The 26,846-nt window shown below is 39.3% G+C and overlaps 1 long non-coding RNA gene across 1 annotated transcript in view; it reads right to left on the reverse strand.

Moving 5' to 3' along the window:
- LOC132142368 (uncharacterized) overlaps positions 1-25,784 on the reverse strand; it is a 65,436-nt gene extending 39,652 nt beyond the window's left edge. The window contains exons 1-3 of the long non-coding RNA XR_009434049.1: positions 25,230-25,784; positions 23,883-24,012; positions 23,655-23,739 (exon numbers count right to left, since the gene is read on the reverse strand). This is a non-coding gene — a long non-coding RNA (uncharacterized LOC132142368). The remainder of the gene's footprint in view (positions 1-23,654; positions 23,740-23,882; positions 24,013-25,229) is intronic.
- Between the last annotated feature and the right edge of the window lie 1,062 nt (positions 25,785-26,846).

Here is a 26,846-nt window from a genome sequence, read left to right on the forward strand (position 1 = left end):
ACGCCAAAATGAATGGGAGTCAATGGAATGCTAACAGCAGGTGGGGGTCCGCTAGCCAATGGTGGCGCCCAGGGGTGCTTAAAAAAAGTATGAAACCCTGCCCCCCTGGTTTGACACTGCATGACTTTCGATAGGAAGAATCGCCGACAACTCTGTCTGCCAGGCAAACTACATTTCACAACCAAACACCCTGAGATGTGACAAGGAAACAACCGGAGACCGGAATTTTAACGTGAGACTGCGATAGATCAGATGAAATGTCAAACAGACACGGGTGCTCCTGCTAAATTTATACAAATTTATCTTCCATTTCATGGGTCCAAATAGACAGAGAAGAAAGCCTTTTTCTGAAATGAAGCCATGCTTGCTGATATTGTGGTCTATAACTCCTCCCCAAGCTCCCCGCTGCTCTGTATCTTGCTCTCTCATGGGCTGTCGGTCATCGCCGATGTAGTTTTCAGCAGTGTTGGGGAGTAACAAGTTACATGTAACGGCGTCAGTTACAGTTACTTAGAAAAACGAGTAATTAAATTACAGTTACTTATGAAAATTTTAACGATTACAAAGGGGATTACATTTGAATATTTACACACATCCACATTCAGCTTATTTCCTTCCCAAATTGTACTAAGACATACGGCTCATAATCTCTGTGATGCGGAAACACAGACTGGTTCATAGAATCGAGTCAAAAAAATGGAATTCAGCCTAACGCGGACGCAATATGCCATATTTTGGACGAATAAATCAAAAGTAGGTCAGTACACTTCAATCAAAACACGATATGAGAGTGTCTGTGAATATTAAGCCTCAAAATGTCAATCTATGAATCATGCACATTCTGTGTTTCTGTAAAAATCCGGCACTGACTGGCCATCTGCGATTATTTCCGAATCCGCCATTCGATAATTAAATCTCTAATAAATCGTGAATCGGTTAGTCGTGACTGGCAATGGTTGGGCTCGCGCGCTCTCCGCACCTCAACCAAACGGGCTGGATCAGACTCAAGAGTAATCAATGCGAGAGAGAGAATAGAGTGAACTGTGGAAGCGCACGGCTGGAGCAGAGAAGCGAAACTTCTGTTCAGGGTTTCAAGGGTAAAGATGCTATTGTAGTTTGTCTTTGTTTACTTAGTCAAGCAGCAGCACATTGCTCACACTCACTCAAAATACTGTATAAACGACATCATTATCATCTATTGTAATGTTACAGTAGTAATTTAGCAGACAAATAATCATATTTTATCATAGGTTTAGGGGTAGCTAGTGCAGACAAGAACACAACCCTTAGAAAAATTAATGTAGCCTATGGTATGGCACTAACGTGGTTTAACCATGGAATTTGTAGTAAAAATAAATACAAGTAGTAATTAATTTGCCAAAAAACTAAAATCCACTTACAAAACATGGTAAAAGTCTAATAAAAATCTTCAGTATTAAAGTCATGAGAGGATGGATGGATAATGGAAGTGAAGGTGCAGTTCAGGAGAGAACTCTTGATTATGTTGCATGTCCCCAACCTAATGATTTAAATCTTTTTCATGTCAGGTCCATACATAAAATAGTGTTGTCCATGTTTCAGAATGTTTTGTGGCTGTATGAGTGTGAGATTTCCCAGCCTAATTTTTTTTCCAGTCCGTCCCTCATGGAAATTAATGGCGCAGACATGCGGTTTCATTTACTACACATAGGCCTACTGAAACTTGCAGTGTTTTCAGCCTCTGCTGCCTCAATATATGAGCACATGAACACATAAACATAATCTCTAGAACTGCTCTGAGTCACTTCATGAGCATTTTACTAATTTTGAGAAACTATCATCATATCATATACAAAGAGACAGCAGTGTTTCAAGAAGACACCAATGTTTCAGGAGTTTAGTAGACAAAATAGGACACATGCTTATTAGATTACATTACATTTACATTACATTACATTTAGCTGACGCTTTTATCCAAAGCGACTTACAATTGCTATATATGTCCAAGGTCGCACGCCTCTGGAGCAACTAGGGGTTAAGTGTCTTGCTCAGGGACACTGGTGTCTCACAGTGGATTCGAACCCGGGTCTCTCACACCAAAGGCATGTGTCTTATCCACTGCGCCAACACCACCCCGGACCACCCACCACACAATTAGATAAAGTCTAATTGTATGGTGGATGTGTTCAAATGTGATCGTCTTAATTCAAGTGATGAAGGATGGTGAAAATCTGACAGTATTGAGCTCTACTTTAAGGTTAAACCTGAATGGTGTAAATATTTGAAAATGATTAACAGTTGGAAATAAACATTCATTAGAAATTTAGAAAAGTAATCAAAAAGTACTCAAAAGTAATCAGTTACATTACTTTTTTTAAGTAATTAAAAAAGTTACACTACTATTACATTTTAAATAGGGTAACTTTTAATCTGTAACTTATTACATTTCCAAAGTAACCTTCCCAACAGTGGTTTTCAGTCAGAACACTTTTCACACAGCATGATTTTGATTTGATTTCTCAAAACCTGTCGGCGAGCCAAAAACTGGGCTAAAATCATGCAGTCTGAACTCGAGATTAGGGCTGCTTCTCTTATATGTCTCATTGATATATCAGCTTTGTCTTAAGATGTCTTCAGTTTTATTTTATGAGAAATGCTAAACTTTTACTAATATTGTAAATAAAAATATAATAATAATAATAATAATAATAATAATTTAAATAGCATTAAATATTTCAGAATTTCAAGGGTTTTCAAAGATTTCAAAACACTAGAAAGGATTGCAATTTTGCAATTGCAGAATTTTTTTGTACATTTTGTGACAGTTTAGGCCATTTTTGCATGTAAATATAGGTTATGGTTTCCTCTGTTAAATCACTGTGCAATAAAACACTGTCTACATAACTGTCAACTTCAAATATGAAAATGCATGTGTTGTCTTTGACTGAAATGGTGTAAATAAATTACACTGAAGCTTACCAGAAGAAAATAAAAATAAAATAGATCCATTTAAATTATGTATCCTAGACAAAAATGGGGTTACCTTAAGATTGAATGGAAACTTTTGCTTGAGTCTCCTGCTTCTCAAACTTGTCTCCTGAGACAAAAACTAACACTTCCACAGTTGTCTTCTTTAAAGCTTTAGAAGAGATCTCAACAACATCACACATTGTGATCAGATATTTCTCCTTATCTAAAGACTCAGCATCTCTCACATTTGTCTCCTCTAAATTTGAGAAGTGATCTCAATAACTTTACAATGTGTGCACCAAGTCAAATGCCTCAATATGAGCTCAAACATTTATTCCATGTATTGAAAATAAAATTAGTCAATTAATAATCAAGACTATTCACATGACTTGCCTTTCAGCAATTCATAAGCATGTCAAATTTGATTATGGAATCCGATACTGTCACGATCATTAGATGGAGTGCCCATGAACTTCAGTAGAGGGCACTCCAATCAGGACCATTCCACATCAACCAACAGATGTCATTTGGACTCTAGCACCTCTCATCTGTTGCACCACACCCGAAATACATTCCCCATGAGTCACTGCATCACAATCACCCTGCCACACCTGAACATCATTCATCAGCCAATTTCCTTTTCACACCTGCACCTCATTTACACACACATAAAAGCAGCACACTCACTCCCACTCTTTGCAAAGTATTGTTTAGCCAGTCTGACATTTCTGAGCGTTTTCCTTCTGTACCTGACCTTTGGATCGTTTATACCGACTCTGATTCTTTGCTGCTTGCCCCCGACATCTGCCTGTTTCTGTTATCGATTCTGGTTATCCCTACATACCTGACGCCATTACTGATCATTGCCTGTCTGACCATTCTACTCATTAAAGTTCTGCACATGGATCCGAACGTCTCTGTGTCATCATTACAGATACATTACTATTTCCAACAACAAATTATGTGCCTAAGTACATAAACATTGTCCTATAAATAGTAACATAAGAAAATGTTGAAAACCCCAGATTATATAGCTAAAGAGAAAAATCTAAGCAGTGTGTGATGTTTTTGAGACCTCAAACAAATGTGAGAGATCCAGTCTCTAGCTAAGGAGAAAAATCTGAGCACAGTGTGTGATGTTGCTGAGTTATCTTCTAAAGCTTTGAAGGAGACAAATGTGAGACCCCCAGAGTCATTAGCTAATTAGAAATATCTGAGAACAGTGTGTGATGCTGCTGAGATCTTGTTTAAAACTTTGGAGGATAGAAATGTGAGACTACCAGAGTTTTTAGACTAGGATAAATATCTGAGCACAGTGTGTGATGCTGTTGAGATCTCTTTTAAAGCTTTAAAAGAGAAAAATGTGGGAGATCCAGAGTCTCTAGCTAAGGAGAACAATCTGAGCACAGTGTGTGATGTGGTAAAGATCAATTCTAAAGCTTTAAACGAGACAAATGTGAGAGATCCAGAGTCTCTAGCTAAGGAGAACGATCTGGGCACAGTGTGTGATGTTGTTGAGATCTCTTTTAAAGCTTTAAAGAAGACCATTGTGAGATTTTATTTTTTAAGTTTGAGAAGCAGGAGACTCGAGCTAAAATCTGCATTTTATCTTAAAGTAACCTAATTTCTCTCTAGGAGAAATAATTGAGATGTTAAAGAGATCTCACTTTTAAATTTTGAAAGAGAACCTGATGGCCATCACCACAGTCTATGGCACCAATGTTGTCAAAGCTGCACAACTCAATGGATGGACATGGTAGAAATGTTTTGGAAACCGGCTTCACCTTGCAATCGGTAAGTGCACATCAGCTTAATGGATACTGCTATAAAATTCAATAATCTAACTGAGCATGTCTGGGTGGTGACTGACTACTATATTCTTTCTGTTTAATTATTTTGCTTTTTTATGACTTGTGTTTTTTATTCTCCTTTTCTTGTATGTGCTGTTGTTCTTGTTAAGAACATGTGTTTAAAAAGGTGCTTTATAAATAAAATTCATCTGAAGAACACTAAATACTGAGACAACAATACAAAAACTGTTCATATAGCACCTTCTTAATTTAACAATGTGCTTCACATTACAATGTAACAAAATGGTATATCGAGTCATTACAGTTTTTCTCAGTCGCTTTGGTACATTTCTCGAATCATCCTTGAGATTTGTAAAACAGTAAGTGCATTTTTCAAAACAACTCATACAAATAGCAAAACACAATGGATTACCTGCAAAAGCCAGTCTCTTGCTCAAAATCCTTAGTTCATCTCTCAAAAATAAATATCTCTGTCAATGAACATGTCAGTGCCATCAGAATGACAAGTCCTTGTGTCATAGTTTATGGATTATGCTTAGTCATGTTGTCAATATAACAGTGTACTCTGGAGGGATGTTCTGATGTAAACTACCTCTGAGACCTCTGAGTGGCGCCGATACAGGATGGCTGCCTCCGTGACGTGCTCTGCAGTTGTTTTTGTGTTTTTGTTAGTTTGTCCTGTCTTTAGTTATATTCCTGCAATCAGTTTCACCAGGGACGAATTGCTGGATATTCGGCAACACACATCTCCCGATATTTCACCGGTTTTCGACTATTCTGATGTTTTGCTGGACATTCTTGTCGGCGGAGCGGCTGCCCTGATCACACGCTTCAAGAGGACGCGCAGGCGGGGAAAGCGAGCGGGAGCGCTCGTGAGACTCAGAAAACGCGGATTTCGAACGCCGTTGCCTAGCATCCATCTGGCAAATCTCCGCTCTCTACCCAACAAAACGGACGAACTGCTTCTGCTCTCTCGGACAAATAAAGATTTCTCCCACTCTGCTGCTCTGTGTTTCACGGAAACTTGGCTGAATGACACCATACCGGACAGCGCGCTCCATCTGCCGGACTTTCAGCTGTTTAGAGCGGATCGCGACGCAGAATCAACGGGGAAATCGCGCGGCGGCGGGACATGCTTTTACATCAATGAACGGTGGTGTACAGATGTAACTGTGTTAAAGAAGACGTGCTGCTCAAATCTCGAAACGCTCTTCATTAACTGCAAGCCGTTCTATTCGCCGCGGGAGTTTCATTCGTTCATTCTGGTTAGTGTTTACATCCCTCCTCAAGCGCACGTGAGCTCAGCTTTACAGAAACTCGCTGAGCAGATCACAGAGACAGAACAACAACACCCAGACTCTGTTTTAATCATTCTTGGGGACTTTAATAAAGCCAATCTCTCCCGTGAACTGCCAAAATACAGACAGCATGTTACTTGTCCCACAAGAGACAGTAATATATTGGATCACTGTTACACAACAATAAAGGATGCATTTCACTCTGTTCCACGAGCAGCTTTGGGACATTCTGATCACTTTCTGGTTCATCTTATACCGACCTACAGGCAGAAACTAAAATCAGCTAAACCTGTATTAAGGACTGTAAAAAGATGGACTAATGAAGCAGAGCAGGATTTACAATCTTGTTTTGACCTCACTGATTGGAGTGTTTTTGAAGCTGCTGCCACCGATCTGGACGAACTCACAGAGACCGTAACATCATATATCAGTTTCTGTGAGGATATGTGTATTCCTACCAAGACTCAACTAAATTACAACAATGATAAACCGTGGTTCACTGCAAAACTCAGACAGCTCCGTCAGGCCAAAGAAGATGCTTACGTGAAGGGGGACAATGTCTTGTATAAACAGGCTAAATACACACTGGAAAAGGAGATCAAAGTGGCAAAGAGGAATTATTCTGAAAAAATAAGGACTCAGTTCACTTCGAACGACTCCGCATCAGTGTGGAAAAGCCTAAAGAAGATCACCAATTACAAGACACCACCCCCCAGCACTGTGGAAAATCAACGACTGGCAGACGATCTGAACGAGTTTTACTGCCGGTTTGAAAGAACACCCATCACCTGCCCTGAACACCTCTCCACACAACCGTTCACACCAATAACAACTCCTGCAACCAACCCTGAATGCCTCTCCAAACAAACGTTCACACCATTCACAGCTCCTGCAACCAACCCTGAATGCCTCTCCACACAACCGTTCACACCATTCACAACTCCTGCAACCAACCCTGAACACCTCTCCAATCAACCGCTCTCACCATTCACAACTCCTGCAACCAACCCTGAATGCCTCTCCAAACAACTGTTCACACCACTCACAACTCCTGCAACCCACCCTGAACACCTCTCCAATCAAGCGCTCTCACCATTCACACCTCCTGCATCCCCCCTCTCCCCCACACCTGCAATACAGATCAGCGAGGATGCGGTGCGCCAGGTCTTCAGGAAGCAGAAAAGGAAAAAAGCACCAGGCCCAGATTGTGTTACACCAGCCTGTCTGAAATCCTGTGCTGACCAGCTGGCCCCCATCTTCACAAAGATCTTCAACAGATCGCTGGAGCTGTGCGAAGTCCCTTCATGCTTCAAACGCTCCACCATCATCCCCATCCCAAAGAAATCCAAAATTACAGGACTAAATGACTACAGGCCTGTGGCTCTAACGTCTGTAGTCATGAAGTCATTTGAAAAACTGGTGCTGGCCCACCTGAAGGACATCACTGGACCCTTGCTGGATCCTCTTCAGTTTGCCTACAGAGCAAACAGGTCTGTGGACGATGCAGTAAACATCGGACTGCATTATGTTCTGCAACACCTAGACAGACCGGGGACCTATGTGAGGATCCTGTTTGTGGACTTCAGCTCTGCCTTCAACACGATCATCCCAAACCTCCTCCTGCCCAAACTAACTCAGCTCTCCGTGCCCACCTCCGTCTGTCAGTGGATCAACAGCTTCCTGACAGACAGGCAGCAGCTAGTGAGGCTGGGAAAATACACATCCAGCACCCGTACAATCAGCACCGGAGCTCCCCAGGGCTGTGTTCTCTCCCCACTGCTCTTCTCCCTGTACACTAATGACTGCACATCTAAGGACCCCTCTGTCAAGCTCCTGAAGTTTGCAGATGACACCACACTCATCGGCCTCATTCAGGACGGTGACGAGTCTGCTTACAGACAGGAGGTTAAAGAGCTGGCTGTCTGGTGCATTCTCAACAACCTGGAGCTTAACACGCTCAAAACAGTGGAGACGATCGTGGACTTCAGGAGAAACCCCCCTGCACTCCCCCCACTCACCATCATGAACAGCACTGTGACTGCAGTGGAGTCATTCAGGTTCCTGGGCACCACTATCTCTCAGGACCTGAAGTGGGACATTCACATTGACTCCATTGTGAAAAAGGCCCAGCAGAGGTTGTACTTCCTTCGCCAGCTGAGGAAGTTTAACCTGCCACAGGATCTGCTGAAACAGTTCTACTCCACCATCATCGAATCCATCCTCTGCACTTCAGTAACTGTCTGGTTCAGCTCAGCTTCTAAATCTGACCTCAGAAGACTACAGAGGGTAGTCCGGACTGCTGAGCGAATTATCGGTACAACCCTCCCATCTATTCAAGAACTGTACTTATCCAGAGTGAGCAAAAGGGCTGTTAAAATCACTCTGGACCCCTCACATCCAGCACACTCCCTCTTTGAACTTTTGCCATCTGGTCGACGCTACAGAGCACTGAGCACCAGAACGACCAGACACAGGAACAGTTTCTTCCCTCAGGCAATCCATCTTATGAACAGCTGATAATAACTGTGGGACACACTACACTATTTATATTTATATACACTACACTTTTTATCCAACACACATACTTAGCGTACACGTAAATCTTTTGCACATAATATACATGTACATACATGGAACACACTATACTACTTATATTTATATTTATATACACATACACTTATTTATCCAAACACACATACTTAGCGTACAGTTACAATTTTTCCACATAATATACATGTACATACATAAATGCTCTTTTTAATATACCTGCCATACATTGTCAATTTGTATATTGTCAATCCTTACCCACCTATTTGTATTTTTTTGTATTTTTTATTCCTTATTGTGTTTTTTGTTCTGTCGCTGTTATGTTGCACTGCGGAGCTCTGTCACGAAAACAAATTCCTCGTATGTGTGAACATACCTGGCAATAAAGCTCATTCTGATTCTTCTGATTCTGATTCTATGGCAACATTTTAGATGACATTTACTGTATTGAACAGTATGCCATATGCTTATGCCATATATCCATTTCAAAAGTACAAATTTACACATAACTGTATGTGGGATATTGATTGAAAGAGACTGGATAGAATTCCCAGTTACACATTTACTAGTGGTCTGACCCCAAAAAAAAAAAAAAAATCCTTTACAATGCCATTGTGGTATATAAAAGGAAAAATAAATATGGGCACAAAGATGAAAAAAGTCATGAATTTTCAGAATTTGTAACTCTTGTATTGTCCTATTATATATATATTATATACTTGTCTTATACTGTCTATACAGTATATGCTTTCTAAATGAAGATTCATGAGATGAACCTTTGAGCTATTTCAGAAAAATGGTTTATCAGTGGTTGATCTACATTCTCTTCATTAGTAAAGATTCACTTGCACAATTCATGCCAAATTGACAAAAAAAGTCTTATATTAATTTTAAAAGTAAAAGTAAAAAGTGTGCTTGGCAGTTTATGACAACTAGATTAACCATTTTGTATTTAATGAATTATACGATGAACTAAAGACTAGATGTTTTGAGGGGTAAGACTATTGCACAGAAAACTATATAATAAATTTTGAGTGACATGACATTAGCAACTGATAATGTAGGAAACTGCATATAAATGTGCATAATCAATTGCATGAATGTACAAAAGCAATCACAACTTGTTCAAACGAATGAGAAACTGGTTTTATGATGTGTATAAATGACTAGATGATGTGGAGGTTGTAAAAGTAGTTTTGAGAATTTCATTTCTGATTTGAAAAATGCACCAAAGTGACTGAGAAAAACTGTAGTAGGCCCCGTCCAGATGGAGATGGTTTTAGCTCATTTTGTATTGTATAGGCATTTTATCCACACAGATCTGGTGTTTTGGGAGAGTGAAACTGCTGTTTTTTTGTTTTTTTAAACCAGAGTGGAGAAATTTGAAAACGCAACCCTTGCATTTTTATGTGGACAGCGAATCCGTATATTTTCTGAAATGATGATATCATCCACCCATGTCTTGCCCTTATTCAGATACCGCTACGTCATGTAACAGAAGCAAAAACATGAACAAACACTGAACAGTTGTCTTTTTTATTAACTAACATTAACACAGATTTATAAATGTATTGTTCCATGTTCGTTTTATATACTGCGCGCAAGGTTTATGTGCATAATCGAAGTCTTCTCCGTAGTATATCTCTGTGGCAGAATTAGAGTGCCACATACTGGTCTGGCATGTAAACTACATTGTGTTGTGTCATTTTTGTGGTTTCGTGTGGACGCAGATATTTCTTGAGACAAGGGGAAAGTAAAGATTGGATAGGGAAAGCTCTGGCTTCATGTCGATGTAGCCTTTAGAATGCTCTAGAGGTCTTATTAATCTGATATTAGTTAAGTAGTTTAAGAGGCATTTCTCCTCTTAATAATTTTGCTACAGTTTGTTAAGGCTTGATGTATAAGGGTATGTATGAGGGTATGCAAAAATATAGTCAGTGCTTTTTTCTCCAGTTGGAATGGGGATCGATGCAGATGATGACTGCGGGGTCCTTGATGGTCCTTGAGCAAAAGAAAGCCACCACACAGGTCCTCACTGATAATAAAAACTAATTCAAGGCATCTTATTTCATCTCGGGCTGACCTGGATGTCTTAGAGGCTGTCAACAATGCTTTCTCCCCTTTGATGGAGTTCACAGATGCCCTGTCAGGAGAAGAGAATGTGACCATGTTATTTAAGAAGCTTATCCTTCACATCCTTAATTCAAGAGTGCTGGCTGAGGAGGAAGATGACATGGATCTGACCAAACCAATCAAAATCAGCATGCTTGAGTACCTTAAGAAGAAGTACTCATACCCCATCACAGAGGAGCTACTGGACACAGCCAGTTTTGTTGATCCCAGATCTAAAACCATACATTTATGTGTACCATGTCCCCACCATTTTTATTTTACAAAAGAAGCGATGGCAACTCCTTGAACTGTACCCACTTTGTAAATTCAGAAAATACAAAAAGCTGAGCTGAGCAGCTAATTGGTGTCCCCCATGCTAGATGGTGAGGAAAGTCCCCCAGAATGGCGGGGAAAGCATCATGTACACTTCTCGAAAAAAAGTAGCTCTGCATACCAGCCACTAGCTTGTCATCAGAGCGGGTTTTCAGTTCCGGAGGACACATTGTTACATGCCTCAGATCCTGCCTGAAACATGAAAGGCTAAATATGCTAGTGTTTCTTAGAAAGACCTTTTTTGCTATTTGTACTTTCTTTTTCTACTTCCTAGGAAATGTGACTTTTTTCATAAGACATTTTCCTTTCAAGAAATTTGTGCATTGATTTCATATGTTTAAAGTATTTTATGAGTAACCATAGTTTGTGTATCCTTCAATTATTTTAAAATCACAAAGACAAGAGATGCACTCATTCATTAGAAAGAAAAAAAAAGTTTACACTACAATAACTTGCCAGTGTTATTTTGATGTGTAGTGTGAGGAAACTACTTGGTTGAATATATTGGTCAACTGTGATCAGTAGTGTGGAAAAGAGGCTAATAAATGAGCCGGCTAAAGGAGCCATTGATCCCACACACCACAGACTTATTTTCAAATTAATTACATTAAGCATAGCTTGGCAGTTCAATACTGTGGGAGGGAATTAGCTCTCGTCTTGTCCACATCTTCATCAGACATCACAGGTAAGAGTGTGCTGATGCAGAATTAACTTCTCTGTTGACATGATATAGAGCTGGTCCTGAATAGTTGTTTCTAACATGGATCTTTTTTACATACTATGAGCGAATACAAATTCAGTTCTATTTTAGCATCCAGAGGTAATAAAAGTAGGAGACCAAAAACAAAGAAAGTGGAAAAGGAATGTTTTTGTACATGTTCTTGCTTTGTTTTAGCAGTGTAGATTGCTGTTCCCTATCTGCCGGTCACTACGAGTTATGTCGAATGATATATGGGGTCTCACTTGGGAGGCCAATCATCTCTGAGTTTAAGAGAAAACAGCAATAAAAATTGGCTAGTGGATTTTGCATGCTGAGCCACTCCCCATGCCTACTAGTATATTGTCCTGGCTGGACTTCAGAAGGGTCCCTTTGAGCCGCTTGATTCGGTTGAGCTGAAGTTCCTCTACCACTCCCTTACAAGACCAGTTGGTGAGTCTGCAAGCACTGCCCCAGAAGGAGGCAGATCCTGCCTTGACATTGCTGAGTCCCATAAGAGCGCTTCGTATATACGGGGACCGCACCCGGAGCTTCAGAAGCTCTGAGCAGCTCCTGGTCTGCTTTGGGGGTCAGCAGAAGGGATGGCTATCTCCAAGCAGAGGTTGGCCCACTGTATAGTAGATGCCATCACCTTGGAATACCATTCCCAAGGTGAGCCATGACCCCTTGGGGTGAGGACTCACTCCACACGCACCTCTCTGGCAGACATCTGTTGAGCTGCGGGCTGGGCGACACCTAACAACTTCGCAAGGTTTTACAACCTTTGTGTAGAGCCAGTTTCTTCTCGTGTGTTGGGTGACAGGTAATTGGCAGGAAGAACTGGCTCGGTTTTATGCTTGCTGTGCCATTCCCCCTCACACGGGGATGCGAGGCACCTTTAGCATGTGCTCTAGGTGTCCATATAGCTTGTTTCCCTAAGGGTAATCCCATATGTTATATTATTCCATATTATTCCACGGTAAGATTTCCTTCTTGGTAAACCTGTGTCTTCCCTTGACAGACCCACGCTGTCAGTCCCTTCTGGCAGCTGCTACACTAAGGTAGGATCTGTCTCAGAGACCATTCCATATGTAGTACTGCCCCCCTGGTCAGTCCATATCAGTATCTCCACATGTCACCTCCCTATGGGTAGGATGTGGTCTCAATAGCGACCTTTTTCCTAGGCTCGCTTCGCCATCTTTCTGCCAAGCTGAAGGAACATATAGGAAAGATTTAAAGGTTGAAATCCCTTCCAATATCTTTTGTGGATGGAACAGCAGCATGGCCTTCTCCAGCAGCAATGAATTTTTTTTTTTTTTTTTTTTTTTTTTTTTCAGAATCAGAAGAGCTTTATTACCAAGTATGTTTACACATACAAGGAATTTGACTTGTACTATTCATACATAAATAGAAGTATAGGGGAAAAAAAGATAATTGTTTAGATAAATGTACAGGTATGTTATTAGTGTGCAGATATGTTATTTACAAAGTGTGCAGTTTAATATAAATATGTCAGATAACTATGTTAGCTGTGATGGATGTTGTGAGATTAATTGTTCAGATGGAATAAAGCTTGCGGGAAAAAAAAACGCCTGTTTTTGCGCCTGGCTGTTCTAGTGGTCAGTGCTCTGTAGTGCCGACCAGAAGGCAACAGTTGGAAGAGAGAGTGGGCTGGGTGTGAGGGGTCCATGATTTATTTAGCCCTTTTCCTCACTCTTGAGATGTAAAGATCTTGGAGGCTGGGTAGAGGGGCACCAATGATCCTTTCAGCAGTTCTGACTCTCCGTTGTAGTCTCTTGGTGTCTGATTTGGTAGCTGAACCAAACCTGACAGTTATGGATGAACACAGGACAGACTCAATGTTGGCAGAGTAGAACAGTTGCAGCAGCTCCTGTGGAAGGTTGAACCTCTGCTGGGCCTTTTTGGCAATGGAGTCTATGTGAGTGTCCCACTTCAGGTCCTGAGAGTTGGTGTTGCCCAGGAACCTGAATGACTCCACTGCACTCACAGTGCTGTTCATGATGGTGAGTAAGGGGAGTGCAGGGGGTTTCTCCTGAAGTCCCTTATCATCTCCACAGTTTTGAGCGTGTTGAGCTCTAGGTTGTTAAGACTGCACCAGACAGCCGGCTGCTCAACCTCCTGTCTGTAAGCAGACTCGTCTCCATCCTTAATGAGGCTAGTGACTGTAGTGTTGTCTGCGATCTTCAGGAGCTTGACAGAAGGGTCCTTTCAAGTGCAGACATTCGTGTAGAGAGAGAAGAGCAGTAGGGTGAGAACACATCCCTGGGGGGTGCCAGTGCTAATGGTGATAGTCCTGGATGTAAGTTCGCCCAGCCTCACTAGCTGCTGCCTGTCTGTCAGGAAGCTGGTGATCCATTGACTAATGGAGGTGGGCATGGACAGCTGTGTATGTTTGTCAGAGAGAAGGTCAGGCATGGTGGTATTAAAGGCCGAACTGAAGTCCACAAATAGGATCCTTGCCAAATTCCCAGTTCTATCGAGGTGTTGCAGGATGTAATGCAATCCCATGTTGACTGCATCATCCACAGACCTGTTTGCTCTGTAGGAACTACAGAGGACTAAAACTAAAGAGGAACCAGCAGCGGTCCAGTGATGTCCTTCAGGTAGTCTAAGACCAGTCTCTCAAGTGACTTCATGACTGCAGACGTGAGAGCCACAGGTCTATAGTCGTTAAGTCCAATGATTTTGGGCTTTTGAGGAACCGGAAAAATGGTGGAGAGTTTGAAGCAGCAGGGAACTTCACACAGCTCCAATGATCTGTTGAAAATTTGTGTGCAGATGGGGGCCAGTTGGTCAGCACAGACTTTTGAACTGGTAGGTGAAACACTTTCCTAGATTTCTGCGTCTTGAAGAAACGGTTCATGTTTTCTACACAGACCTTAAGCACAGGGTAAATTGTTGAGGAGGGAGGGAGGGCGGTTGCAGGGGTGATAAGTGAATGTGTGAAATGCAGATCAGAGCGGATGGGTGGTGGTAGAATAAACTTTTAACATCTGTAGTAAAACACATTCAGATTGTCAGCCAGTTGTTGATTCTCCACAGTCTGTGGGGGTGGTTTTGTACATAGTGTTGTTCCTCAGACCAGTCCATACTGACGCTGGATTGTTTGCTGACATCTCTTTTCTCAGCTTTTCCAAGTAGTTTTTTTAGCCACTCTGATCTCCTTTGTTAGTCTGTTTCTGGCCTGGTTATACAAAATTTTATCCCCACTTCTGTAAGCATCCTCTTTGGCATGTCTAAGCTGTTTGAGTTTCCCAGTAAACCATGGTTTATCATTATTAAATGATAAGAATCTCCTGGCGGGGAACACATATCCTTACAGAAATTTATATAATGAAGTTACAGTCTCTGTGAGCTCATCCAGATCGGTGGCTGCATCTTCAAAAACACTCCAATCAGTGAGGTCAAAACAAGCTTGTAAATCACTCTCTGCTTCATTAGTCCATCTTTTAACAGTACTTAATATAGGTTTAGCTGATTTCAATTTCTGCCAGAAGGTTGGTATAAGATGAACGAAACAGTGATCAGAGAGCCCCAAAGCTGCCTGTTGGACAGAATGATATGTATCCTTTATTGCTGTGTAACAGTGATCCAATATATTACTGTCTCTGTTGGGACACGTAATGTGCTGCTTGTATTTTGGCAGTTCACAGGAGTGATTTGATTTGTTCTCCATGAATCTCCAAGAATAATTAAAATAGAGTTTGGGTAGCTTTGCTCCATTTCAGTTATTTGTTTGGCCAGCTGTTGCATTGCGGCGCTTGCAGAGTTTGAAAAGTCCTTATTGGTGCGGGTGAAGAGAAAAAGTTCATCCGTTTTGTTAGGAAGGGAATGGACATTTGCAAGATGAATGCTTGGAAGCACAGTCCAAAAGCCGCGTGCTGGAGCTTCACCAGGGCACTGGCGCATTTCCCTCTTCTGCGTCTGTACGCATGTTTGAACAACACAGCTCTACCCCCGACTAGAATGCCCAACAAAACGTCCAAATAATCAAAAACCAGAAAAATATTGTCTGGGATGTTAATCTATGTTAAAACTCATAGAAGAAGTATGACAAAAAAAAAAAAAAACTGAACAAACAAACAAAAACAACAGAAGAATTGCGAAGCTCAGTGTCTTGGCCGCCATTTTGCAGAGCCACCGGATGTTCTGGATGCACCGGATTTCTTGGCTATAATCCAAAAGTGAAAGGCTTGATGTTTACAAAATTACATAGGACTTCCTGTAAGTGATTGGGGATACTTGTAATGAAAATTTAAATTAATCATTATTTGTGGGGAAAATAGTCACTGTGGTGTAAATAAATAAATACTCAAAAACAAAATACCAAGATATATTACAGCTCATGAAAGCTTAGATATTAGCGTTACTGAGTTGGAGTTTATATGAAGTTCCTTTATAACTTTCTTATGCTAAAAAACACTCCACACAAAGAAATGGTCATAAAGGATAAAAACAAAGTCAGTTCAATGAATGTGTTTCAATATCAGCAAATAGGATTTCTCCAGTTGCAAAGCTCTTAATGAGCAATACATTGTATTGGGCTGTGTGGCAAATGTGGCTTTAAATGAAAGATGCAGACAGAGTCCTCTTGAACAGAGTAATTTCTATTCCTCGTTGCTTTGGGTTTTCATTATGAAAATGCTGCTTCAGACCCATTAGCTATTTGGCACAATCATGAGCCAGTGTTTGCTGTGACAAAAAGCTTTTAACAAGGACACATAGTTCATTTCGGTGTTTTATGCTTGTCTTTATCAGACTAATGAATGTTGTCTACAAAAGGAAAACAAATATGGCAATGTCTGTTTACTCAATGGATGGGTATGATACAAATTAGTTGAACAGATGAATATATTTTTGCTTCGTAATGCACACTACACATATAATTAACTGACAAGTGTCACGGATCCAGCCAACCAAGCAGTGTCAGACCCTACAGCTCAACTTTCCCGTTCCTGCTCACCTGAGTATTAAATCATTGCACCTGCCGCTGACTAATCAAGACTGGCATATAAACCCGCACTCACAGACACCTAACCGTCTGGTCTCGTCTATCGCATGTTTGTGTAAGACTCACCCGAATCCCGACCTCCTGCCCGCAGATCACCTTCATCGTCATCTTCGTCCTCATCAGCCGTTGGTCAGTGGTTAACAATCCTCTTCCTCCCTGAAGTACGCCCAACCTGGTCTCACAGGATTCCGTGAAATGTCCACGGGCCCTTAACTCAAAATCCGTAAAGCCATCACGGAATTGCCCCAAATTCCGTGACGTGGCCACGGATATAACTCCAACGCAAGTCAATGACACTGACCTTCCGTGGTCCACACACGGATACCCGTTTCAATGACGGAGTACAGAACTCGCTCAACGGACGTGCTTTCTCATTTGGAAATGCAACATTTGAAGTATTTTGTTTCTTTTACAACATCAAATGCCATAATGACGTTAACCTGACAGTTATTGTAGTTATTGCATTGTCCTGTCATCATAAAAATTCAGTTTGTTTCAGTTAGCCTAACTGAAGTCCCGTGATGGCACCACGGACCTCAACAACCTGACCTCACTCACTGGATGTTGTAATGTTGCTGGCTTGTTTAGGAACTTATAAGCTTTTCGTCGACTCTGTTGCAATGGCATGTAATTAACTTGACATTTTTTCTCGTCCTGTCATCATAAAATCCAGTTTGATGGCATTTTACACATATTTTGGCTATAGTCAGAACTGAAATCTGTGATAGGAGCACGGAGTGAGTCTGTGCTGAGATCACGGATAACTCTAACGCAAGTCAATGACACTCATCTTCCGTGGTCCACACACGGATACTCGTTTCAGTGATGGAGTACAGACCTCACTCAATGGACGTGCTATCTCATCTGGAAACGCAACATTTGAAGAATTTATTTTCCAACAACAAATACCATGACCAACCTGACTGTTATTTTAACTTTTGCATTGTCCTGCCATCATACAAATTCACTTTGATTCTGTTAGCCTAACTAAAATCTGTGATACGAGCACGGAGTGAGTCTGTGCTGAGATCACGGATAACTCTAACGCAAGTCAATGACACTCATCTTCCGTGGTCCACACACGTGGTCTGTTCAATGACAGAGAACAGATCTCACTCAATGAATGTGCTTTCTCATTTGGAAACACAGCATTTTAAGTATTTATTTATTTTCCGACACCAAATACCATAAAGACGTTAACCTCTCTGTTATTGTAGCTATTGCATAGTCCTGTCATCATAAAAATTCAGTTTGTTTCAGTCAGCCTAACCAAAGTCCCGTGATGGCACCACGGACCTCAACAATCTGACCTCACTCACTGGATGTTGTAATGTTGTTGGCTTGATTAGAAACTTAAAAGCTTTATGTCGACTGTGTTGCAATGGCATGTAATTAACTTGACATTTTTGTCTTGTCCTGTCATCATAGAATCCAGTTTGATGGCGTTTTAAACACATATTGATCGCTTGGCTATAGTCAAAACTAAAACTGGGTCGTGTCTCACGTCAGTTCGTGATTTGGTCACGTAATTTAATCTATTTATGGCAGGGACACGTTTATTTCATTATTTTCGTGATTGCAGCACATTTTTTAAACTAATGCTTTTCAATTGGATGCATCTTTCGTGCATCAGCACGATACTTTCTGATTAATTAATTATTTTTTTATTTTTTTCCACAGGACAACAGAATAAACTCACTGAAACTAAAAAAAAAATCGGAGCTTAACTTACTGTATTGCTGGTGACAAAAACACATATTAAAACTTTTTTTGCTGTAAAATGCACAATGGTTCTTTTTTTACTTTTTTTTATTGATTTTTATTTTTTTTATAGGCCTAGATTTTTTTTTAAATTACAGAATTCAATATCAAGTCCTTGACACATAACTAACACATTTTCACATTTAGAAACAATATAGTTTAACTAAAAAGAACCAAATAAATAAATAAACTAGCAGAGATAGGCCTACAGATCTTTGTTTTCTTATTTTTTTTTTTATTTTTTTTACTTTAGACTATAAAGTTAAAAGTTTTTTATTAAGGTTATTGTAAAGGCTGCTTAAAAATGCAATAGCCATACTGTCGTTGATGAGCCGCTGATCCCTGTCAGATTCTGTGATATGAATGTCTGCGTTGGATTGTGGCTAATGGGCTTAGAATGAGCCCCGCTCGGGCCGTGTTCTGGCTTACTGTAATATTTCACCGGTAATAAGACCGAAATAATATAATTAAAATAAAGAAATGAATGAATACAATGATAACATCTAAATAAATGTTGATAGATGTAGCGTTATAGTTTTAAAAATATCAATAAACAGCAAATCAACACAGCTTCGAAATAATAACCGAAAAAGACCTAAATAATACATAATTAATATACAGCGCAGCCACTCCCACCACGCGCATCACACGCTGTGCGTCAACCCATTCTCACTCCCAAAGCGTCAAAAACTGAAGCATGTCATGGTCAAGCGCCTCTAGCGTCACTGACGTGAGATGTTTATGAAATCACGTTCAAGAAGTCTCATTCAGCACACATCGCGATACTTGCCGTCAGTTTACAAGAGCCACAGGTTGGGTGAGTAGTACAACCCGAATTCCGGAAAAGTTGGGACGTTTTTTAAATTTTAATAAAATGAAAACTAAAAAACTTTTAAATCACATGAGCCAATATTTTATTCACAATAGAACATAGATAACATAGCAAATTTTTAAACTGAGAAAGTTTACAATTTTATGCACAAAATGAGCTCATTTCAATTTTGATTTCTGCTACAGGTCTCAAAATAGTTGGGACGGGGCATGTTTACCATGGTGTAGAATCTCCTTTTCTTTTCAAAACAGTTTGAAGACGTCTGGGCATTGAGGCTATGAGTTGCTGGAGTTTTGCTGTTGGAATTTGGTCCCCTTCTTGCCTTATATAGATTTCCAGCTGCTGAAGAGTTCGTGGTCGTCTTTGACGTATTTTTCATTTAATGATGCGCCAAATGTTCTCTATAGGTGAAAGATCTGGACTGCAGGCAGGCCAGGTTAGCACCCGGACTCTTCTACGACGAAGCCATGCTGTTGTTATAGCTGCAGTATGTGGTTTTGCATTGTCCTGCTGAAATAAACAAGGCCTTCCCTGAAATAGACGTTGTTTGGAGGGAAGCATATGTTGCTCTAAAACCTTTATATACCTTTCAGCATTCACAGAGCCTTCCAAAACATGCAAGCTGCCCATACCGTATGCACTTATGCACCCCCATACCATCAGAGATGCTGGCTTTTGAACTGAACGCTGATAACATGCTGGAAGGTCTCCCTCCTCTTTAGCCCGGAGGACACGGCGTCCGTGATTTCCAACAAGAATGTCAAATTTGGACTCGTCTGACCATAAAACACTATTCCACTTTGAAATAGTCCATTTTAAATGAGCCTTGGCCCACAGGACACGACGGCGCTTCTGGACCATGTTCACATATGGCTTCCTTTTTGCAGGATAGAGCTTTAGTTGGCATCTGCTGATGGCACGGCGGATTGTGTTTACCGACAGTGGTTTCTGAAAGTATTCCTGGGCCCATTTAGTAATGTCATTGACACAATCATGCCGATGAGTGATGCAGTGTCGTCTGAGAGCCCGAAGACCACGGGCATCCAATAAAGGTCTCCGGCCTTGTCCCTTACGCACAGAGATTTCTCCAGTTTCTCTGAATCTTTTGATGATGTTATGCACTGTAGATGATGAGATTTGCAAAGCCTTTGCAATTTGACGTTGAGGAACATTGTTTTTAAAGTTTTCCACAATTTTTTACGCAGTCTTTCACAGATTGGAGAGCCTCTGCCCATCTTTACTTCTGAGAGACTCTGCTTCTCTAAGACAAAGCTTTTATAGCTAATCATGTTACAGACCTGATATCAATTAACTTAATTAATCACTACATGTTCTCCCAGCTGAATCTTTTCAAAACTGCTTGCTTTTTTAGCCATTTGTTGCCCCCGTGCCAACTTTTTTGAGACCTGTAGCAGGCATTAAGTTTTAAATGAGCTAATTAAGTGGATAAAAGTGTAAAATTTCTCAGTTTAAACATTTGCTATGTTATCTATGTTCTATTGTGATTAAATATTGGCTCATGTGATTTGAAATTCCTTTAGTTTTCATTTTATTAAAATTTAAAAAACGTCCCAACTTTTCCGGAATTCGGGTTGTAGTAAATATGCTCTTTTAATGCCTGTTATAAAATGTATTTTGTCTTCTTTATTAATCAGATGAGCGCCTTATGTTTACTCTCTGTATTATATCGGTCATCCGAGGCTGTCTTTGAGTTTCAATGTGTTTAACTAAATGAACAGAGCTGCTAACTGGGGTGATTAAACTCTATCTGTCACGTGACATGCCATAGCCTGGGATCCGTTTTATATTCATTTCAGGTTCAAAGATGGAAGTTGTAATTGTAGTAAAATCATGGTAACCGTGACTCCTACAATAGTAGGTAAAACCCAGTAAACAAGTAAGTAAACATTTACCATGTTTTTTTTTTTACCACAGTAACTGTAGTTTTACTATGGTACAGTAATAGCACAACAATCACCAAAATAACTATAGTTGTACCACTGTAATGGTAGTGTTTTAATGTGCTTTTATATGACATATTTCACAGTAATCACATTTACTGTACCATGCTCGTAATACCTTTTTAATGTAAATCAAAAAAAGTGTTTTTCCCATCTTGCAGTTCATTCATATTAGTTTATATCTTAAATATTTTGTTCACAGTTCACTATTAACATTCTGTATATAATTCTGTTTTATTTTCTTTTTCCCCTTGTATTTATATTTAGCTGAAAAGACGTAAAGGAAGCAGTCACCCCAGTCGTGTTTGTGGAGAGGTATTCCTTCAGAAATGGAGAAGACAGAAAGCTGCAGAGGCAGGTTGGTCTGTGATAGTTTGTCCCTTTTATCAAACATTCCTGCTGTTATCATTTGCACAGCATTTGTTGTTTCTTAAACTGTTGTACGGTCCAAATACCCACACTTGCCATCTTTGCACATTTCCTTTATTTGGCCCAAGTGAGCATGAAGATCACAAGTGTGTGTCGATCTTAACATGACAAAGTTCGTTTCAACTTTGCATTTTAAAATAAACTTCTAAATGTCTTTTCAATAGTCCCTATTAAAGATGACAATTTAATTTGTGGTGCTTCTAATTAAGTGATAAAAAGCAGTTGCAAATGATGTACAAAAATAAATATACTTTTCTGTGCACGAAGAAAACGTGCAGTACTTTATTTTACTACTAGATTATTCTCAATATCTAATTATTATTATTAATATTTCACATACATTGGAAAGGTTTGTGTGACCTCTTGTGAGATCTCTGCAAAAAGTCTCACGATTAATTCCAAGACATGATGCATGACGGGATACACTAAGCGTCGTATAGCGCTCCGGAGCAGTATTGGAGAGGTTTAGTGTGTGTTAAGGACGCTGCGCTTTGGCATTATTAAGACCGGGGACAGTCTTGTGCATGCACTGTCACGTACACAAGCTCTCAAGTGACTAAGACCTCAAGTGTGGGTATTTGGAAAGTGGAAAGTCTTTAAAATGATCCCTAAATACAGTCGCACATCAAAGTCTTAATAATTCAGTAATTCAATTTAACACTTGTATGATATTGTACAAACCCCTGGACAATCTCATCTGACACTATCACAATATTGGAAAATCAGTTGCCCCACACAGTCAGAAAGTTTATATTGTTCATTGGCTTCTCATTAAATTACTTCAAATAAGCCCCATCAGTTCATGTTCCCACTATACTATGATCTCCATGAGTAGAAATTGCTATTAATGATTGCTTTTAATAATGGATGCATTTAACATTTAATTATACAGCATCTTTACAGCAGGATGCTTTCATGGTCTAAAAAAAAAACACAGTAATGTTGCATGTAATGAAATAATATTTCATTCCTTTCTGTCTTACATGATTGTTTGCAGATAACACTGTAGTTCTGTAGAAAAAATGTATCTTTTAAATTGTATGAAATGAATCTATTGGTTAGATAAGATACAATTGTGACTGTAGTTCACATCACATGTGTAGTTGTACATACACATGACGTGCACAACAATATTGCCTAATTTTTGTCAAGCTGAATAACAATAATTTCTGTATTTGCATTATTGTTGGAAGAAGGTGTAGACGTTAATAAAACACTATCTAATAGATGGCAAATTTAATTTATTGTTAACCAATCTATCCCTTTAGCCGAAAAATGGAAGACAGCGCTCATGAATGACCATAAATGGTTAAGGAAGTGTGATGACGCTGCTCAGCTTTGATGTCATTGGCTGTGAATGTCCCTTGTCACCGCAGGACTGTCTGTGGTTGGTATCAGAGCCGTTAAATAAACAGAGGCAAAGGTCTTGCTCATGAGACTCCATTGGCATGTGTAGTTCTCAGAGACTCTAGAATTCATCTATTGTTGCAGTAAATGTGTTTTCTTCCTCTAGAATCTTTCTCCAAAGTTCATGACTTCTCTCACAAATGTGTTTTAGTTTGTGCAGTGTAAGGCCTGGCTTCAAACCAAACAATTATCAATTCACAATTTATAACACAACATTTACAAAACAATGAAATAATGTCAATTGGTGTTTATATCAATTAAACCACTTTTATGACACTTGTATGCTTTTAAGAAAAACAGTCACACTTGTTTTTGTTCCAGTCACACTTTGCTAACATGCTATAATTATAATATCTGTATCAAATAAAATAAAATAAATATAAAAACATTGGAAAGAATAATCACGACTGACATGACCAGTCGTGTAAGAGATCATCATAAAGTCCTGTAACACATAACACAGCATTGCTTCAACACACACATACCAGTGGACTTCTGTTCGTTTGAGCACAAGATGGCCGTCTTCATTCCTCATCCTGAGCAAATAATTTCCTTGGTCTTCCTTCTCTTCTGTGAAACAAGATAATCTCTACTTACTCTGTGTGCAATTAATATTGCTCATTAAACATATAATTAAGTTAATTTAAAGTAAGATTCAGACCAGAGCATTTGATGAGTAAATGTTGATTCAAAAATATTTTAAACAAATGTACCTGGGAAGAGCTGATCATGGCAAGATTCGCTGAGACTCAGTAATAGCTCTTTTAATTTTTAGGAAGGTGTGTGAGGGTTGGCTCACCAAAAACTTCTGAAAAAGAAGAACAGCATTATCTGCAAACAATCCTGTAAGACAGAAAGAAAGGAAATATTATTTAATTACATGCAACTTATACATTACTATATACTTTAACTAATACATTACTTAGACATTGTTTTTTAGACCATGAAAGCATCCTCTGCAAAGATGCTCTATAATGAAATGTTAAATGCATCCATTATTAAAAGCAAGTCATTAATAGCAAGCTATATTCATATGAGTTGGTTTAAAAATTAATACATGCTAACAGGACTGTTATCAGTAGTGTAATTGATCTGGTTCTGACAAATTAATTAAAGATGTAATATATATCATGTGACACATTAAACTAGCATTTCTATTCATGGAGATCAAGTATAGTGGGAACATGAACTGATGGGGCTTATTTGAAGTAGTTTAAGGAGAAGCCAATGAACAATATAAACTTTCTGACTGTGTGGGGCAACTGATTTTCCAATATTGTGATAGTGTCAGATGAGATTGTCCAGGGGTTTGTACAATATCATACAAGTGTTAAATTGAATTACTGAATTATTAAGACTTTGATGTGCGACTGTATTTAGGGATCATTTTAAAGACTTTTCCACTTTCCAAATACCCACACTTGAGGTCTTAGTCACTTGAGAGCTTGTGTACGTGACAGTGCATGCACAAGACTGTCCCCGGTCTTAATAATGCCAAAGCGCAGTGTCCTTAACACACACTAAACCTCTCCAATACTGCTCCGGAGCGCTATATGACGCTTAGTGTATCCCGTCATGCATCATGTTTTGGAATTAATCGTGAGACTTTTTGCAGAGATCTCACAAGAGGTCACGCAAACCTTTCCAATGTATGTGAAATATTAATAATAATAATCAGATATTGAGAATAATTTAGTAGTAAAACAAAGTGTTGCACATTTTCTTGGTGCACAGAAAAGTATATTTATTTTTGTACATTATTTGCAACTGCTTTTTATCACTTAATTAGAAGCACCACAAATTAAATTGTCATCTTTAATAGGGGACTATTGAAAAGACATTTAGAAGTTTATTTTAAAATGCAAAGTTGAAACGAACTTTGTCATGTTCAGATCGACACACACTTGTGATCTTCATGCTCACTTGGGCCAAATAAAGGAAATGTGCAAAGATGGCAAGTGTGGGTATTTGGACCGTACAACAGTTTAAGAAACAACAAATGCTGTGAAAATGATAACAGCAGGAATGTTTGATAAAGGGACAAACTATCACAGACCAACCTGCCTCTGCAGCTTTCTGTCTTCTCCATTTCTGAAGGAATACCTCTCCACAAACACGACTGGGGTGACTGCTTCCTTTACGTCTTTTCAGCTAAATATAAATACAAGGGGAAAGAAAATAAAACAGAATTATATACAGAATGTTAATAGTGAACTGTGAACAAAATATTTAAGATATAAACTAATATGAATGAACTGCAAGATGGGAAAAATGTTTTTTTTTTTTTTATTTACATTAAAAAGGTATTACAAGCATGGTACAGTAAATGTGATTACTGTGAAATATGTCATATAAAAGCACATTAAAACACTACCATTACAGTGGTACAACTATAGTTATTTTGGTGATTGTTGTGCTATTACTGTACCATAGTAAAACTACAGTTACTGTGGTAAAAAAAAAAACATGGTAAATGTCTTGTTTACTGGGTTTTACCTACTATTGTAGGAGTCACGATTACCATGATTTTACTACAAATACAACTTTCATCTTTGAACCTGAAATGAATATAAAAGGGATCCCAGGCTATGGCATATGACGTGACAGATAGAGTTTAATCACCCCAGTTAGCAGCTCTGTTCATTTAGTTAAACACAATGAAACTCAAAGACAGCCTCGGATGACCGATATAATACAGAGAGTAAACATAAGGTGCTCACCTGATTAATAAAGAAGACAGAATACATTTTATAACAGGCATTAAAAGAGCATATTTACTACTACTCACCCAACCTGTGGCTCTTGTAAACTAATGGCAAGTATCGCGATGTGTGCTGAATGAGACTTCTTGAACGTAATTTCATAGCGATAAACATCTCACGTCAGTGACGCTAGAGGCGCTTGACCATGACATGCTTCAGTTTTTGACGCTTTGGGAGTGAGAATGGGTTGACGCACAGCGTGTGATGCGCGTGGTGGGAGTGGCTGATAATTATATTATAAAATAATTATATTATTTCGGTCTTATTACCGGTGAAATATTACAGTAAGCCAGAACACGGCCCGAGCGGGGCTCATTCTAAGCCCATTAGCCACAATCCAACGCGGACATTCATATCACAGAATCTGACAGGGATCAGCGGCTCATCAACGACAGTATGGCTATTGCATTTTTAAGCAGCCTTTACAATAACCTTAATAAAACTTTTGGACCCACTTTATATTAGGTGGCCTTAACTACTATGTACTTACCATGTACTTATTGTGTTCATATTGTGTTGTAAAACACTTTTGCTGCTATTGAGGTGGGATAGGGGTAAGGTTAGGGAGAGGGTTGGAGGTATGGGTAAGTTTAAGGGTGGGTTAAGGTGTAAAGTATGGCTCAACAGTGTAATTATAAATGTAATTACAGAAATTAAATACAGATGTAATTACATGTAATTTTTTTTTTTTAAATATTCAATTCAATTCAATTCAAGTTTATTTGTATAGCGCTTTTTACAATACAACTCGTTACAAAGCAACTTTACAGAAAATTATGTTTCTACAATATTTAGTAGTAGCTAGTAGTTTGTGCACGTTTGACAGGATTTTAGAAAAAAAAAAAATAATAATAATACAAGACATAGTCAGCTAGATCAGTGGTTCCCAAACTTTTCCATTCCACGACCCACCTA

This window comes from Carassius carassius, chromosome 6, assembly GCF_963082965.1.
Source record: "Carassius carassius chromosome 6, fCarCar2.1, whole genome shotgun sequence".
NCBI lineage: Eukaryota > Metazoa > Chordata > Actinopteri > Cypriniformes > Cyprinidae > Carassius > Carassius carassius.